The following is a 20,484-nucleotide window of genomic DNA, read 5'->3' on the forward strand; positions in this document are numbered from 1 at the left end:
AAGAATACCAAATACAGGCATTAAAGGCAAAATTCGACAATTTTTTTTTAAATCTCTGGAAATTAATGCTATATTTCTTAATTACTGACAGACTATATGATACAGAAAATGAGAATTAATTGTTTTAACTACTTTTTATGATGAAAATTGAAAAGCGTGTGTATATTTAACGCGCATTGAACATCAAACCCTCCTCAGCGTTAATGGTAACGACAGCGGAAAACTTCTTTATTGCCGCGGCAGTCCGGGTTCGATTCCTGACGCTGCCATCTTTTATTTTCTCTTGATATGGTCTTTTTAAATAGTCGACAAACAAAAAATCCTATTCTGTTGTTCGTAATATGACCAAACTTCAATTTGAAAGATAGCCTTTATGATCTGATAGTATCGAATACTAGTATTCGGTAACACTTATACGAAATAATGTAAATTATATTGATACTCTGATACCTTTTAATATTTCATTTAGGTTAATCTATAAGATTTGGATACATGTGTCTAACAATTATACTTGTTTTCTATTTCATACTTGAATACAGTACTGCTGAATGAAAGCATTTTAACATGAAGAGATAAGACGTTTTTGGTGAATCATTTTACTGGTCTAAAATAAATCTTAGTGAGAATATTATACTGAGCGCAAGACTGGAAATTCTTGAAAACTCTCCAGATCATTTAATAAAAAAAAAAAAAAAAAAAAAAAAAACATTTAATGGCAAATATATCGTACAGAATTTGCTCATTTACAAAGTTTTAAGAAATGTTTGAAATAAAATGAATTGCGTAATGGCGAACAGGTTATAGAACACTAATATAGCATAATAACGACGAACAGGTTATGTGACTCTATTTTTTGCTACAATAAATGGCTACGAATGTTTATGTTTAAGCTAGCTTTCGTTTAAATAGTGGATGTATTTTTTACATTTTAGTAGAAACAGAATGGGGAAGTGTTATTTAGATCACATCACTGCACTTAATATGTTTTTGAAGTAAACAATTGTTGCAGATAAAATCTCTCTTGAAAATATCTTCCCTACTTTTGTCGTGACTTTGTCAGTTTGAAGACAATTCTTCAAAATGAGGTGGCTGCGTGTATCGGCACTATGAACACCATGCATTATATATAAAATATAATGTTGGGGATAGATTTTAACGTAATATAACTATTAAACGCAAATGAAACACTTTAAATAAATTGACTTAATATCTAGTTTCTTTGCGCGAAATGAGCACTTAAATGATGTCATCCCTGCCCACACGTCATTTCATTTTTCATATTTTTCACTTCATTTATAGCGTTAAAAGATATCATTCTCTATATCTGTTAACTACAAGAGTCCATTTGTCCATTTATATAACCTTTAATGCGTGCAAATTCTATTTCAGGTTGACACGAGAGATTTTTCAATTAACTCCAACTGGACGACGATTTGTTTTCATGATAGAGAATACGCTTATGTGAGAAGTTTGGTCAATAGATGCTGACAGACAGCCCGGATGAGCCATCGTACTCAGTGACATTCGTACCTCAACAGATAAAAGCTTACATTTATTGAGATCATGAAACTGAATATTTCCATGGGGTGCATCATTTGTAACCTGCTTACATATTGAATTCCAACACAGAATGCATCGTGCATCTTTTCAAAGCGCTAAATTTGAATACATCTTCAGACATTAGAGAGGATGTACTGCTCTTTTAGCAGACGGCAAATCGAAAAGCCTGTAGTGGGAATCAACATTCACTGGAATAACGAAAAAAATATAAACAGTAATAAAGAAGTGTTACTATACTGATTTGTTGCGTTAACGGTGCGGCACATATTTAAATGTGCGAATTGTTAGTTTTTTCAGTTAGAAACGAACATCTAAAATGCATAATGTTATTGATTGCTATAAGATTCTTTCACTGGTTGTAGGTGCAGATGGGAATTTCCGGCTTCGAGGGTAACTGTTTAGCCGAGAGCCGGATATTCCCATCTGCACCTATAACCAGTGACAGAATCTTTTTCTTGCATACCGACATCGAGAAATAATAATAATAATAAAATCAATCGAATGGCTTCTTTATAGAACTATTTCTTATAGCAGCGTAATTAAACAAAGCGCGGGAAAGCAACGTCCGTAAACAGGAAAGATGTCATGACGTTTCATAGACAAATAACAATGTTTAGTTCCGATTTTGTTTTATCAGTTGCAGCGTAACGTTATGAATTTTTGATAAAATAACGTCCTTTGAATCGAGAAATATATTATCAGGAACCAAGAGGAACTGTCATGGTATTGGATTTTTATTTCGTTTTTGAAAGAAAAAAAAACTACATGAATCATCTCCATATATGTAGTTCGTAATACGTCATTTAAAGCACGAGAGTCATCTAACACCCGGGGTGTAAGATGGATTTTTCCAGCACCGGTAAAATATCGGAAATCCCCGTCTGGTATGCAAGAATTACATTTTCTGCTTATTTCATTTGGACAAAAAATAAAAATAACGCATAATCGTACGAGAAAAAAAAAAACTGTTTTTTTTAAAAGTATTTATGTTATATATAATGTTAATTTAATCTGACTTGTCTCCATTGATGATAATGTTTTTCTCATACCCTGTCTTTGTCTTGATTTTTCCTAACATACCGAATTCTGCTAAAGGTTTGTTTAATCTTCATTCTATGTCATCTTTCAGTGTGTGACCCATATACCAGATTAGTTCTAATAAAATAAAAATACGGGATAGTGCATATACGGGAAAAATCTGGCCAACGTATATATTTTAACAATACTGTTCCGTGTATTTCCCGTATACGAAAAGCAAATTCAGTCTGTATGTGACACAAATACGGGATCTGTATCCTACGTATATCTTGCATATACGGGAAAAACCCTAGCCCGTATATCAACATAATACAGTTCCGTATATCCCCGTATATCAGATGCAAATAAATTCCGTATAAGCCACATGTACGGGATCCGTATATTACGTATACCTTGCATATACGGGACAAGTCCGTAGCCCGTATATCAAAAAATACAGTTCCGTATATGCCCCGTATATGTCAAAAGTACGGGATCCGTATACTTAGTATATCATGCGTATACGGAAAAAAATCCGATGCCCGTATATTTGAAAATACAGGTCCGTATATGTCCCGTATATTAGATGCAGTTGCAGTCCGTATATGTCAAAAATACGGGCTCCGTATACTACGTATATCCGGAATATACAGGCTCGTATACGTGTACGTATATTCGGCGTATACGGGATCCCGTATATGCATGACAAATATACGGACTTCCCGTATACTAGATGTTCCAAATACGGGATTGTATACTAGGTCCGTATATTTGTAATATACACCCCGTATACTCCCGTATTTTCGAAATATACGGGACCGTACTCTCCCGTATATTTACCCTTTTTTCGCAGTGAAAGGTCAAGGTTACAGTGACCCAGAACATTTAAACCTTTTCCAGACAATTACTTGAGAACGTTTGGGCCTAGGATCTTGGAACTTGATAGGGAGGTTGGTCATGACCAGTAGATGACCCCTGTAGGTTTTGAGGTCAGTAGGTCAAAGGTTATGGTCAGATTGACCCGTAACAGTTAAACGATTTCCGGACGATACCTTGAGAACGCTTGGGCCTAGGATCACGAACCTTAATAGGGAGGTTGATCATGACCAGCAGATGACCCCTGTTGATTTTTTAGGTCAATATTTTTAAAGGTCAAGGTGACGTCAGATTGAACCAGAACAGTGAGCATATCTGTTTGTTGTGCAATTACTGAATGCATGAAGGGGGGCATTTCGTGTTCGACGAGCTCTTGTTTCATTTTTAATATTACATCCATATTTATAATCAACATGTTATGTTTTTTACCCTCAACTGGTCTCCCCCGCCATCCCCTCGCATGATTTTGCACACAGTAACTCGAATAGAAACTGGAAACATGAAATAGTTTGGCCGCCGAAACAAATGAGAGTTGGTCTATGGATCGCGGGGTCGCGAGTTCAATCCTCGGGTTGGGCGTATATTCTCCGTGATGATTTGATAAAAGACATTGTGTCTGAAATCATTCGTCCTCCACCTCTGATAATTCATGTGGGGAAGTTGGCAGTTACTTGCGGAGAACAGGTTTGTACTGGTATAGAATCCAGGAAGACTGGTTAGGTTAACTGCCCGCAGTTACATGACTGAAATACTGTTGAAAAACGGCATTAAACCCAAAACAAACTAACAAATATAAGAAACATTGAAACTTTTCTTCTCTGAATCAACAATAGCTAGATCCTTGATATTTTGCCTGTGTTATCAGATTTGTAATTTCCATAGTAATTATTCAAATTATTGCCCTAGGTTCAAAAATGTGCGTGACATGTATATAATATACCGGTAGGACACAAGTTAAGACACAATAGCTCGGTTCCTCCAGCTAGATAATGTCATGGGTTCTAGAGTTACTGTCCCTGAAAGAGGCAAAATTTTCATTTTTGGCCCTTTCAGCCATACAGAGGTTACATTTATGCTTTGATTTGATACAAACTTGAACAGAATGATTATCATGATAATCTCTAGGTCAGCATTGAAACTGGGCCATGTCGGGTCAAAAACTAGGTCATCAGGACAAATCAAAGGAAAAGCTTGTTAACACTCTTGAGGCATCTATTACATTTTATCTACTGACTTAGATTAAGGGCATATTACACTCGAAACAACATGTAGCAAAATCGTGTTTTACTAAAATTGATACACTCATAATCACTCATACGTCGCGAGAATAATTCACTTCGGCTACGATCTCGTGAAAGTCACAAGAAGTTGTTTGATGATGGAAGTATCTGTGATCATTTAGTATTTCCAGTGGTTCAGAAAAGGGTTATCTTGGGTCAAAAACTAGGTCACTAGGTCAAATAAAAGAAAAACATTGTGTATGCGATAGAGGCTGTATTTTTCAATTGATCTGCATGACTTTTGGTCAAAATGATTACTTTAATAAAATCTAGGTAAATTTCGAAAATGGGTTATCTGGGATCAAAAAGTAGGTCACCAGGTCAAATCAAAGAAAAACCTTGTGTATGCGATAGAGGCTGTATTTTTCAACTAATCTACATGAAATTTTGTCAGAATGATAACCTTGATGAAATCTAGGCCAAGTTTGAAAATAAGTTATCTGAGGTAAAAAACTAGGTGACTATGTCAAATCAAAGACAAACCTTGTGTATGCGATAGAGGCTGTATTTTTCAATTGATCTTTATGAGTTTTGGTCAGAATGATTGCCTTGATAAAATCTAAGTCAAGTTCGAATATGGGTCATCCAGGGTCAAAAACTAGGTCACTATGTCAAATAAAACAAAACCTTGTGTATGCAAAAGGGGCTGCATTTTATAACGGATCTTCATGAAATTTAATCAGAATGTTTGTCTATATAAAATCTAAGTGGAATTTGAATATTGGTCATCTAGGGTAAAAAACTAGGTCACCCGGTCAAATCAAAGAAAAGCCTTGTGTATGCAATAGAGACTGTATTTTTCATTTGATCTTCATGAAATTTGGTCAGAATGATAGCCTTGATGAAATTAAGGTCAAATTCGGATGTAGGTCATCTGGGCTCAAAAACTAGGTCACTTCTTCAAAACCACTGTGCAGATTTACACCAAACCTCACAATAATGCTCCTTGGGTGGCCCCCTTTCAAAATTGTTCAATAAATTGAATTCCACAAAGAACTCTGGTTTCCGTGTTTAAGGTCACACTTGGAGATCAAAGGTCAGTAGGGTTTTTCCCTTTCAGTCCAATAACTTTGTCATTATGTCCCCCCCCCCCCCACCCCACCCACTGGGGGAGGCATATTTTTTTTTACCCTGTCCATCCGACCGTCATTTCGTCACACTTTATTTCCAAACAATAGCTGGAGGACATTTTGACCTAGAACTTTCAAACTCCATATGGTGGCAGGGCTTATACAGTAGACGACCACTACTGTTCTTGGGGTCACTCCATGAAAGGTCAATGTCACAGGGGCCTTCAAATTGACTGCTTTAAGAAAAAGTTGAAAACGCATTTCTTCAGAGACTACTTCGCATTATTCTAAGTTTTGACTGAGTTTTAAAACAGTGATGCTAGTGACAGTGATAGAAATTTAATGTTTGTCTATGATAATTATATGTAAGTAATATTTTAAAATATAGTATCATCATTAACTTTAAATAATAATTGCTATTTTAATTCGTTTTAATTAATCTTATTTAAAATATTTTATATTTAATATTTTATTTCAACTTGTATTGTGCAACGCCATTGAATATTTTTTAAATGTAGAAATAGGCGTTTAAGCACATAAACCAGTTTCAGTTTCAGTTTCAGTTTCAGGGGCCTGATCATGGAAAACGATTAGCGATCAGTAACTTGGGAACCACTTGACACAGAATGCTGAAACCTCATAGGATGATTGCTCATGCAGAGAAGATGACCCCTATTGATTTTGCGGTCACTCACTTCAAGGTCAATGTCACAGGGGCCTGAACATGGAAAACCATATCCGGTCAGTAACATGAGAACCACTAGATGCAGAATGTTGAAGCTTCGTAGGATGATCTGACATGCAAAGTAGATTACCTCTATTGATTTTGGGTCATTCTATTAAAGGTCAAGGTCGCAGTGGACAGAACATGGAAATCGATTTCTGGTCAATACCTTGAGAACCATTTGACATGGAATCTGCAAACATCATAGTGTGATAGGACGTACAGAGTAGATGACCCCTATTGTTTTTGGGGTCACTCCATCAAAAGTCAAGGTCACATTGGCAGGGGTCATCTGTCTGTCACACTTCATTTTCAATCAATAACTGGATAACCATTTGACCTACAGCCTTCAAACTTCATATGGTGATTATGGTGGTAGGGCTTACAGGGAAGATGACCCCTTTTATTTTTGTGGTTACTTGATCAAAGGACAAGGTCACAGGGGCCTGAACATGGAAACCAATTTCTGATCAGTAACTTCAGAACCACTTGACCCAGAATGTTGAAACTTCATAGGATCATTAAATATGTAAAGCAGATGACCCCTATAGCTTTTGGGGTCACCTGATCAAAAGCCAAGGTCACAGGGACCAGAACATGGAAAACATTTTCCGATCAATAACTTGAGAACCATTTGACCCAGAACCTTCAAACTTCATAGGATGATAGGACTGAAAGAGTAGATGACCCTCATTATTTTTGGGTCACTTGAGCTACGGTCAATGTCACAGGGGCCTTAACATAGAAAACTCTTTCCAATAACATGAGAACTTGAGAACCACTTGACCCAGATGTTGAAACTTAATAGGATGACTGGACATGCAGAGTAGATGACCCATACTGATTTTGAGGTCACTCGATCAAAGGTCAATGTCACAGGGTCCTGGACATGGAAAACCATTTCCAATTTATAACTTGGAGAATCACTAAGCCCATAATGTTGAAACTTTATGTGATCGTTGGACTTGCCAAGTAGATGATCCTTATTGCAGCCAATCATCAGTGTCTCTTTGACTTCCGCTCCTGTCCCTTATTGACTTCTTGCCTATGCAACTATGCTTATGCAACCATACGCTTTTTAGCTCAGTGTGAGCTATTTTGATCGCTCACCTTCCGTCGTACATCGTCCGTCCACACTTTCCTTTAAACAACATCTTCTTAACCACCAGGCAAATTTTGATGAAACTTCACAGGGATATTCCTTGTATTATACTCCTTTAAAAAATGAATTCCACACGGAACTGTGGTTGCCATGGCAACCGAAAGGAAAAAAATAAAATGTTCTTGTCCAAAACTGCAAGGCATAGAGCTTCGATATTTGGCTTGTGACATCATCTGATGGTCCTCTATGAAACTTGTTCAAATTATGTCACTGGGGTGTTTCGACCCGTTCTATAAGCTAAAAGTAAGAAGTCGGTCAGGGCCTTCATGCTTATCTTCTTAACATTAGTCATGTCACACAACGCATTTGATCATTTTTACAAAGCCCTTTCTTTGAACGTCAATAAGCTCCTCAACCGTAATCTTGTACTCTGCAGCAACATGCAGTCTTCAATTCCTTCTTGTTTCTTCAGTTTACAGTCTGTGTTTTTTTTAGCTCAGCAATGCTCAGGTGAGTTATTGTGATCGCTCGATGTCCGGCGTCTGTATGTCGTCTGTCAACATGAAGCTTCTGTATGCGATAGAGGCAGTATTTTTCAACTGATCTTCATGAAATTTTGTCAGAATGATTACCTCGATGAAGTCTAGGCCAATTTTGAAAAAGGGTATCTTGGGTCAAAAACTAGGTCACTAGGTCAAATAAAAGAAAAACCGTGTGTATGCGATAGAAGCAGTATTTTTCAATTGATCTGCATGAATTTTGGTCAGAATGTTTCCGTTAATAAAATCTAGGTTAAGATCGAAAATGGGTTATCTGGGGTCAAAATGTAGATCACTAGGTCAGATCAAAGAAAAACCTTGTGTATGCGATAGAGGCTGTATTTTTCAACTAATCTACATGAAACTTTGTCAGATTGATAACCTTGATGAAATCTAGGCCAAGTTTGAAAATAAGTTATTTGAGTTAAAAACCAGGTGACTATGTCAAATCAAAGAAAAACATTGTGTATGCGATCATAGAGGCTGTATTTTTCAATTGATCTTCATGAGTTGTGGTGTCCAGAATGATTGCCTTGATAAAATCTAAGTCAAATTCGAATATGGGACATCCAGGATCAAAAACTAGGTCACTATATCAAATCAAGGAAAAAAATTGTGTGTGCAATTGGGGCTGCATTTTATAACTGATCTTCATGAAATTTAATCAGAATGTTTGTCGATATAAATCTAAGTGAAATTTGAATATTGGTCAACTAGGGTAAAAAAACTAGGTCACCCGGCCAAATCAAAGAAAAGCCTTGTGTATGCAACAGAGACTGTATTTTTCATTTGATCTTCATGAAATTTGGTCAGAATGATAGCCTTGATGAAATTAAGGTCAGATTCGAATGTAGGTCATCTTGGCTCAAAAACTAGGTCACTAGGTCAAATTGAAGAAAATACTTGTTTACACTTGAGAGACCACATTTTTGGTCCAATTCTAATGAAAACTGGTCAGAATATTTGTTTCCATGAAATCACTAAGTCAAACATGTTTACACTGTTATGATATGTTTCTCAGGTGAGCGACCTTGGTCCTCTTTTTTAAGTCTTTTAATTGGTGTAACTGTCAGGTTTACATTTTTAGTTAACATTGTTACATGAACAATACCTGAAATTTACCTTGTTTTCATCCTTTGCATTAATTTTGCAACATCATTTGAGAATGATTTTACTAGTATATGGTATATGGTATATCTTAACTAACATCACTCATTCCATTTTCCTCTTTTTATAATACAGGTGTGGCAAGAAGTTTGAAATCAAAGTCACAAGAAGTTGTTTGATGATGGAAGTATCTGTTATCATTTAGTATTTCCAGTGGTTCAGAGGAACAGATTACACACAGTTAAAACTAAATGTGATATTTATCTATTTGTGAACTTAAGGACTTAATGAGGATAAAATGTTAAGAAGACAAACCTGATGCAGCAACAATTTTGTGACAGTATCAGTGTAATATTTAACCATGTACAACTGTTTTTCATTATAAATGCAGTAAAAGGTAATACAATGTTAAAACTGCTTTACACTTTTTATGCGAGGGAATATGTTGTATATGGTCACTATAGAGGTTTTTCCATTTGATGAAATAATATTGTGGGTGAACCGGTGAAGAATATATTGACCAAATCTGTCATGTTGACCATAATGTTCCGTGCAACCTTTATTGTACAAAAAGTAGATTTGTTATAGCACCAAATAATAGTGAGATTGGAAGGCCAGTGTGCATACCACTGAGCTATCCGCTCACCACCATTAGATATATTAAGGCAAAAATCGTCATCTCGGCGCAAAAACTGTATGCATGTTTGTGCTTCTTTACTTCAATGAGCCCACATTTGGCGCTGAGGTGACATTATAATTCCAAAAAAAAAAACTAATACCTCCTCATCGGTAACACTACTTATTTACGTTGCTTACAGTTAAGCATGATAAAAAATATGGAATAAAAATCTTGATAAAATTTATTGTACTTACGTTTTCCAAGTCTGAATAAACCATACCACAGAAGACTGTATTCATTAGATGTAAATTGGTTTCTTCCGACATCCCTGCCTAAGTGCCTGTAGCGAACATGTCCCGTTTAACATTTATTGCTAGCATGGTAGAATCCAAAAGGCTGAGTGCTGGGATATCAGAGTATTAAGTATAACGATAACTCACAACATGGTTTTGTTACAAGTCGGGAAAGGGACCCAGGGCTGTGATTTGGGAAAAAAATAGCTCGGTATTATGTTAAACCCAATTATTAAAAAACAAATCCAAAACTAAAGCAATCCCCATACGCCAACCAAGTATTGAAATATACCTCCTATTGAAAATTAGCTGTTCAGGAATGTCTAACACAGTTCCTGATATTAGCCTTTCAAGAATATATCTGATCCAGAACCGGAGGTTATTCGTTTGAGACTGTCTATCCCAAACAGTCTGGTTAGTCAATTCAGATCATGCGTGTTAGTCATTTTGGAACGTCTAACCCAGACAGGTGGGTTAGTCATCCCAGAACGTGTAACTCAAACAGAAGGATTAGTCATTCCAGATTGTCTAATTCAGACAGGCGGGTTAGTCATTCCTGAACGTCTATCTTAGTCATTCCTGAACGTCTAACTCAGACAGGCGGGTTAGTCATTCCAGAACGTCTAACTTAGACTGGGATTTAGTCATTCCGGAACGTCTAACTTAGTCATTCCTGAACGTCTAACAACATGCAACGACGGATGCCCCATTAGCGATGTTCACTCCTGTGATTAAGACCGACAGAGTTATCTAAATTACCAGATGCGGAGAAGCGGTAAGTAAAGGACGACTTGGTATATCCTTAGAGCAATACTGATTCATGAAATTGAACTGTAAACACTAGGCAGTTGGTTTTGTTTCCAGTCAGCCCTCGACACTACAGGCAATAGGAAACGGTTTTACCACGGAATCATTGTTAGTTATTACGGAAGATAGGAGAGACATTTCTGTTCTCTTTATTAGTGTAATTATATAACAAATACCACTTATAGCCTGTTCAAAATACAAAAGGCCTGAAGTCTAGATTTAATAATAAGTCCGGACTTAAATAATATACTGTTATTATTACATTATGACATCATACAATGCAAAAAAAAACAAAACAACATACTCTTATCCTTTATGATTCATCTTAGGAGTGGCACCCCATTAAAATTTATATTTGATTCTTCTTACTTTTTCTTTGAATTGAATTCCTAGAAAAGTCAGACTTTTCTCTAAATGTTCTATAGTTTGTAGTGCCTCAATCTCTGTACTGGTGAAGACTGATATTTATGTGGCATTAATAAGGAATATTTTCTTTTGCTCTTTCTTATTTTTCAGAAAATTGGCATTCGTCTGTGAGATGTGTGGTACCCACCAGTTTGCTTGTGTGACGTTTGCTACACCACACTTCAAAATAAGTAACAAGAGCACAAATGCAGTACCAAAATCTAGCGGCTATTCATGTGTATAGAGTGCAAGAATGTCGACAAGAAGAAGAAGGCAAAGTATGTTCAATGTGGAGAAAAGACTTTCTTTGAATGCAGCGAGTGTTTTGTAATTATAAATTATAATGGTGAGGAACATAATTGTTCAGATCATTGTATCACATCAGCCATGCCACTGTGCAATAAAAGTCATCAGAACTAAAATCATCATTGTCTTGATTTATGTTTTGAATAAAGTAAGATTCTACCTCGTTAAGAATGGGGTTATATGAACAATGACTTGTAAAGAAAAGATAGCTATATTCTTACTCCTTAACCAGCAATTGTGAAAACGTTCGCTCGCTCATTTGTTAACAGGACGTTGTAACCTATATAGCTGTTATGGAATCACGCGTAAAGTAACAAAGTAAAAAGAATAAAGCTGCTGCATGAATCCTATTGATGTTGCTGTTTCTTACCATATTCGTAGATGTTTGCATGTTTTCCATAGGTTATAAACACTTTATTTTCTAAGTTACAAGCTATCCTTGCTATCTATAAGGAACGAGTTTCTAGATAAGCTTAGCTTTCTACTCAGTCATTGATTTGTTTAAATGTATGTTTGCTGTATATCTGCTGAAAATAAATATTGTTTAAACCAATGATAATCTACAACTGAAATCAAAAGTATTCAACATAGCACTTTGTATCCTCAAGGAAAATTTTTTAGATGCACGGTGAGCCCAACATTTTTCTTTCCATTTGGAAGCGTATTAGTGCATAAAAGCCGCAAAATAGTTTTAGAGTTATTTTGTAGACTTAATTTTTCATTGAAAATTAAGAGGGTGAGGTAATTATGTAAATATTATGTAAAAATGAATGAATTTTGTTAGTTTATGCTTATATAATACTGATATGACATTGAAGTCCTAATAAATTGTAAAACATGAAATCCCCATAACATTAAGTTGGATTTTATATTTTTTATAAAGTATCACAATTATTTTCATATTTATTCAACGATGGGCTAAGAAAATACTCCATACGATTAAAACAAGCTCGTTTACCTGTACCCTTTCTTCTCTAGTTTGTCATTAAAACTAACGTTCTTCAAGTTCAAAGAGTATGGAAACATTCTTAATGGTTGGGGAAAATATCTACATCCTTAATAACATCTGAAAAGTAGATTCCTCGGAAGCACAGAGAACAAGAAAAACACTGATACAGGGAATTGACTTACGGTCCTTCCATTCTATACTTTTCTTTTTTCCAACAGTATTTAATTATAAAAATACAAACTAGTTTCGTCTATCGGCTCATCAGTGTACATACAATGTAACGTGACGTTTCTATGGTAATGACACGACATCAATATAAAGGGACGTTATTCTGACGTTATTTGTCTCAAAGGGGCGTAATAGATATTATTATTTAATTATTTAGATTTTAACTATTTTTAACTATATATATATAATAAAAACATAAATAAATCCACAGTACGGGTGAAAAATATCTCGAAAATGTAGGAAATAACCAACTATCAAATGTCTATAACATTTAATCGGCTACCGGTTTCAGAAATATCATCAGGTCAATTTTAAACAATGTGACGTCATCAATAGAAACAGGAGACGTCACTCTATTAATATAACGTCGTGTAAAATATTAGCGAACGTTAATGACGTTATTTTGTTGTCGTCTTTAAACTAACGTGTTTCTGTCACTTTTTCAGTAAATTCACCGTCTCTATTCAATAATGGTTTTAATTTTCTGATATAAAACATTTTTTTTTGTTTCCTGCTTACTACGCTGTCCGTGAACATTTTAAAAAATGGGAATAATTTGTACTTCGGGAATAGCGCTCCCGCAAAAACGTCCAAGTGTTCATTTACATACAGTACTCTCTTGGTAGTGTCTCGGATGTGCTGGTTATGTAGAGTGACTCGATTACGGATAATCGGTATATCAGTATATATATATACTGTTTTTATTTAACCTCCAAAGAAATGAAACGGAAGAAGCGCATTACTTATATGTGATAAGATATAAAAAAGGGAGTAAATAAAACTAGATCTGTGTCTATAGGACACGGATGCCCTCATACCTGTTACTTAACACGGTTTAATAACTCTAGGTGAAATACAAAAATGAGGATATGAAGTTATGCAATTAGCATTGTGCAATACCTTTCACCTTTGTATGAGCTCAAACACTTCTTTCAGGACTACAACATTTATTCCCTGGACAAAAACAAATAATATAGGTAATTGATAAAACTAAATAACACAGAGTTAAAATTCTTTTACAATACACTTTCTCTGTATGTCCCCTGTTACAGCGTGAAGCTCAAACAAAAACCTTAAATAGTTAGTCGTGATCCGGATGATAATGTTTTATACCAGTTCCTTAACTGGGTTTTTTAAAACAGTTCCTTAACTGGGTTTTTTAAACAATTTTAACAAAAAAGATGTTATTCTAGTCAGTTTGTTTTTGTACTGTCAGAAACACTTTTAAATTCAAGTAGTTTTGTTAAAATACTGAAACTCGAAGTGTTTTAGGTAAAACAAGCATATTATCTGAAGTAAATCATGATAGTACAACTGAATCAGAACAAAGTCTAAACAACATTGATACTGTTAACTGTGTATGACACTACATGAAAATGATGAATTAAACAAAACTCCTTGCAATGCTTGTACTCCGAGAACAAATTAAATCCAACTATGTTTGTTTCAAACTGAAAAATGTCAAGAATGTCAAATTCTTCATCATGGCAAAATGCCAAAGTTTCACTAGCTTCAAAATCTGACAAAAAGAAGATAAATGCAACAGGAAAATCGTATGCGGCCATAGTAACCTCTTTTTATCCGAATAATATCTACTATTATTTTGAACCACGATAAGCCTTTTTGCAACTTCTATCCATTTAGTGAAAACCATCGGCACTTGTAGTCTTGCAAAATAACAAAATGGCTACTGTTATAGCAAGAGGGATAGCTTGTAAATTTAATTTCTATGTGCATGTATTGCATACATTATCTTTTTCAACACGCGAGGATTAATTTTCGCGAGAAGAAGGACCTTGCGAAAATAGCGAAAATTAATCCCTTGTGAAAATTTCTACTTTTACAGTATCTGGTCACTTCCAATATTGCTGAAATATATCACCAGATTTGAAGGATTGCAACTTAGTTGAGAAATGAAATTCCCTGACTTTTCACTGACTTTTCCCTGAATAAAAACATACTTTTCACTGACCAATACCACCATATTTCTTTCCACCTCCACCTCCTCCTCCCCTACAGCCGTCAAATCTACCTTTTTCAGACATAACTGTCTGCTATGGAGGCAAGCGATGCAAATTCTTTAAAAATTCCAAAGTGAACATGAAAACGAAATTAATTCAAACACATTTAATTTATGTCTATACAAAATTACACCAGATATGTTTGGAAATACTTATAGATACTGCTTGAAAACTGCCATTGAACATTTTAAACATCGGCCTTGAATTTTAATTTTTCCTGAATGTTCCCTGACATTTCTAAAATTTCATTTTTCACTGACCATTATCAAGATTTCCCTGACGATTCACTGGCCTTAAAGAAGTCATTTTGCCCTAACTGTTCAAGGTAAATTGAAACCCTGTATAATACGATAAATTCCTGAACATTTGTACAGCATGCAAGCTGTTGCCCCATTGTTTGGTTGAAGAGTACTGGGCTTAAAACAAACGTCGCGCATAGTACTAATAGCATATCAGGATACAATGACTTTAGCTTTGAATAATCAGCATTATAGGACAATATTTACCATAATCTTTACCCAGACGTTTAGTGAAATATTGTTCTATTTTCCAGTTATAATGATGTAAGAATCCACACAGAATAATCCAGGAAGTATATAAATATCCATTGCCATATGTGTGGATAAAACAGCCAATTTTGTCTACTTCTAGTAATGCGTTTTTTTTAATATCAACATCACTTTTTCTTTGAAGATGAAAAATAGCTGGTACTTTACTAACACATGATCAGCTTCCAATTTAATATGCTACATCCTGTTTGAAGGACTCAGTATTTGTTAAATACTTTATGGACCCAATATTTCAATTTTGGAAATTACTTATATCAATATATTAATGAAATAGCAAAAACTGCCGCCTAAGGACTGCCATACAACCACTCATATCCATAAAATCTGTCCCATATCCTCATAAATCTGTCAATTAGTTTATATAAGAAATATACTTCAAGAATTATCAATAATGTCAGTAAAAGAAGTACAATCAAGCAAATAACAGTAGCTAGTGAGGCATCCATGACTGAAGTAATCACATGACTTCCTATTCTGTGTATAGACTGACAAGACTAAGTGATAGTCCCAATAAATAGGTATGCGTTGTTTGACACGCGCTGAAGGCGTGGGTAAAGTACACTGAAGTTGTGATATTTACATCCGTCTTTGAATAACTATTAAATTTCCAAACATGCGTATTAATTTACACACACACTTTTTTGTATTTCATAATAAGTTTTGTTGTGTTCATTTTATCTATTTATATATTACGCCTTTACGACTTATGTATACGAATATTTCAACTTTCTAAAACTTAACATTTTCCAACTTTTCAATTCTCCGAATCTAAGCAATTTCATCGTCGGAATCATCATCCGACGGAACTGATATTTCAGAATGATGATCGTTTTCTTCTTTATTAGAATGATCACTAGCTGACGACTATTACTGTACTCAGTGAAAAGTCAAATACATTTTGAACGAAACACAGCGGAGTCTTTTTTTAATATTTCCGTTACATGACTGCATAATTATAAACATTATTTTAACAAGAAAACTAATTGTTAACACGATGAATAAATATAAGATCTATGAAATTATAGCCAGTATGTCAATTTATTTTGTTTTTGTCAGAAATGAACAAATACGTGATGCTATCAGCATGATCTCGGTGCCGCGACTATACTAGTTAATCGCCGTCATGCGGAGTCCTGATAACGCGCGTATAGTCAGATATTGAAGCTACAGGGGTAGAAAATGTAACGCCTATAGTCGCATTTCGGCCCCAGGGAGTTAAAGGAAAGTTTGCACGGACATATGAACTACAGACGTATAGACAACGGAAGGAGAGCGGTCAGAATAGCTCATCCTGTACATTTTGTACTCAGGTGAGATAAAAATACACGTTTTGCAATTGGAAATGACTCCGGTTATCGGAGTTGGTTATAGAAAGACAAAAACACTGGTAGAACTGAGTTTCCAGACCTTGCAATATCAAACCACTGGAATAGATAAAACATTAGTGAATAAAGTCAAAGCTCAACCTGACCATCAGTGTACATTCTTACTTTCTGTTTACAAACTGGTACATGCAGTTTTGCTTCCTTTGCTCAATACTGTCTCCTGTAAAATGCCAAAAACTGTTCTGCAACCTGAAACCAGGTTTCCAAAAGGGAGAAACAATCTTATGATAAAATAAGCTCAAAATACGTCCTATATTTTTTTTCCTGGTAAAGGCATTGCAAAGAGTATTCAGCTAGCCAAAATGTGACAACAATATGCTAAAAGTTGAACCATTATTGTTATTTATTGCAGTGTTTCTAGTCCTTCCGGGAATATTTTGGATAATATATAAGCATACTAATCTGCTTAAATGTTAGAGCGTTGATTTTGGTTATCGGAGGGTTCACTTTTGCATGAAAACACCTTCTCCAAAAACTATATTTAAAAAAGGCCCATAACCTCTCATTAACTTTTCTTTCCAACACTTTCTCAAACATATTACAGGAGTGCTGATATTAAGAACTCTTTGTTTGTGACTAAAGCTGAATCATTATCAAATTATGGAAACAATATAAACCATGCCTGGAGATCCACAGGAGGTCAAACGCAATTTTCCAGTTTTACTGAGCCCAAGTCTTCTGTCTGACTGCCTCCCTTAATAAAAAAGTCGCACACACGTGATTAATTCAAATTCAGATACATAACAAATGGTATTGGAAAATTTCAATTACCTTATAGTATTTTATTATCATATATTTCAGAGGAAAATGTAACTTTCACAAATCATCTCTTAGGAGGTTGTGAACAGATTTTCTGTTGCTCAGCAAAGTCCACAATAACAACCTAAATAAAATCTGCTCTCATTCACTCTGAACAGAAACCTGAAAGAAAAAAAATCATACAATCAATGACAAATTGTCCCACTCTTTGAAATTAAATAACAAATCTCTATTGAAAGCAAGCAGATCAATGGTTCTCGATTAATGTTAGGTCTTAAATTTCAATCGTTTTTTTTAATGCCAACAGCATTTTTTTTTTCAAAATGCCCTGGAGCGGACACCAAAAACTTGAAACTTTCAAACCCCATAAACTGATCCCTCCTTTGACTTATGATATGCTGTATGGAAACGTTTGTAATTTTTCACCAATTTTAAGATCTTATAGAAAATCGCTCAAATCCTTTGGCGCAAATGGAGAACACCCAACGCTGACTTCTCACTTTGACAGCTAAATTGAGTCAAGTTGGTCTAAATCTGTTGTGGTCGAGAGGGCTAAGGCGTTTTCCTACGGAGGTGAAGGTCCCTGGTTCGAATCCTGGCTACTCCCATTGCAGTGTGTCCTTGGGCAAGGCACTTTATCACGATTGCCTCAGTCGACCCAGCTGTGCAAATTGCTGGGGGTAAAGTATAAATGGTTTTAACGTTCCTTAAAATAGGTCCGCTCAAAAGCTCTGCAGAGCTTATGTTAATTGCTTCACAAAGCGACGGTAAAGAAGATTTACCTTTCTTTATCTTTGAATCTCAATCAATAGTTTTGCCCTTTGAAGTATTAAAGACTATTAAAGCGGGTTTCACAAATATTTCAGTCTAAATTTGAAGTTCCATTACGTTAAATTGTGCAATGTGACGTGTGCATATTTAGTGTTCAATATTAGTCTCAAAACAAAATAAAATACATTGAGGATATTACATGAATGTCTTTTCATATTGACTTTATCAAACACTTTGAATAAAAAAAAATAAAATGCGAGGCTATTTTATCAAGTCCATGTAATACTAGTATTCTTTTTATCTCATGTAAGCTTTTCCAGATGAAACATCAAATATCTTCTATCTTTACCGATTATAGACCAAGTAAATTTGCCCAGCGGCTCCAATAAAACAATGACGCCAACATCAATGTTTTATTACACTAGTGTATTACCAATCTTATGTGTTACATATATTATTTTATTTATCATACTAGGAAGCAAGTTCTCATTAAAACATCCAAGTAACTATTTATGATATACTGTTACTCTTTTAGAGTATTTTGTTTTTAATTTCCTGTTTCTATCATATCCTAACACACTATGAAACACTTGCATTGATTTTTCTGTGAATACATTTAAATCAAAACATGCAACTTTAAACTTTATTTGATGTTTAATGCACAATCAAATCACAAACATTATATTGAAATTGACCGTTATAAAATAGAATATGTAAAGTGGCCCAAGAATAAAATGAACCACGTATAAACATCAAGTCTGCAATGTTACTTCTCGAATGTCTCCAATTCGGACATAATTAATGCAGCACTGAAATTAAAACTCATGTGAAAAACGTTTCTCATCCTTTTTATACGCCCGTTTGAAAAACGGGTCGTATTATGGGAACGCCCCTGGCGGGCGGATGGGCGGATGGGCGGGCGGGCGGGCGGCGTCCACAGACCTTGTCCGGAGCATATCTTCTACATGCATGGAGGGATTTTGATGAAACTTGGCACAGTTGTTCACCATCATGAGACGGAGTGTCATGCGCAAGAACCAGGTCCCTAGGTCTAAGGTCAAATTCAAGAATGACTTTGTCCGGAGCATATCTTCTTCATGCATGGAGGGATTTTGATGAAAGTTGGCACAATTGTTCATCATCATGAGACGGAGTGTCATGCGCAAAATCCAGGTCCCTAGGTCTAAGGTCAAGGTCACACTTAGAGGCCAAAGGATACAAGAATGAAAAATCCAAGAATGACTTTGTCCGGAGCATATCTACTTCATGCATGGAAGGAGTTTGATGTAGCTTGGCACAGTTGTTCACCATAATGAGAGGGAGTGTCATGCGCAAGAACCAGGTCCCTAGGTCTAAGGTCAAGGTCACACTTAGAGGTCAAAGGATACAAGAATGAAAACTTTGTCCGGAGCATATCTTCTTCATGCATGAAAGGACTTTGATGTAGCTTGGCACAATTGTTCACCATCATGAGACGGAGTGTCTTGCGCAAGAACCAGGTCCCTAGGGGTAAGGTCAAGGTCACACTTAGAGGTCAAGGATACAAGAATGAAAACTTTGTCTGGAGCATTTCTTCTTCATGCATTGAGGGATTTTAATACAACTTGGCACAAATGTTCACAAGCATGAGACAGAGTGTCATGCGCAAGAACCAGGTCCCTAGGTCTAAGGTCAAGGTCACACTTAGAGGCCAAAGGTCAGATACAAGAATAACTTTGTCCGGAGCATTTCTACTTCATGCATGGAGGGATTTTGATGTAACTTGGCATAGTTGTACACCATCATGAGACGGAGAGTCATGCACTGGTCCCTTCTTTTGAATTACTTCCCTTTGCTGTTACTATAAATAGCTTATATTGTAACTTTTTCATTACAAGTCGTAGGGAAAAATTGAGACCACTTTTCTGTAGTACAACATGCATGTTACATCCAATTCTGAGGTGTATTTTGAGCTATCTCTACCTGGTAAGGATTTTTGTGTGGACTTGTAATTTTTTTTTTTTTTTTTTTGATTTTTTTTTTTTTTTTTTTTTTTTTTTTTTTGTTTTCTCTTTAAAGATTAACTTCTCTTAGTTGTTACTATAAATAACTTACATT

Source organism: Mercenaria mercenaria, chromosome 11 (genome assembly GCF_021730395.1).
Source record: "Mercenaria mercenaria strain notata chromosome 11, MADL_Memer_1, whole genome shotgun sequence".
In the NCBI taxonomy this organism is placed as follows: Eukaryota; Metazoa; Mollusca; class Bivalvia; order Venerida; family Veneridae; genus Mercenaria; species Mercenaria mercenaria.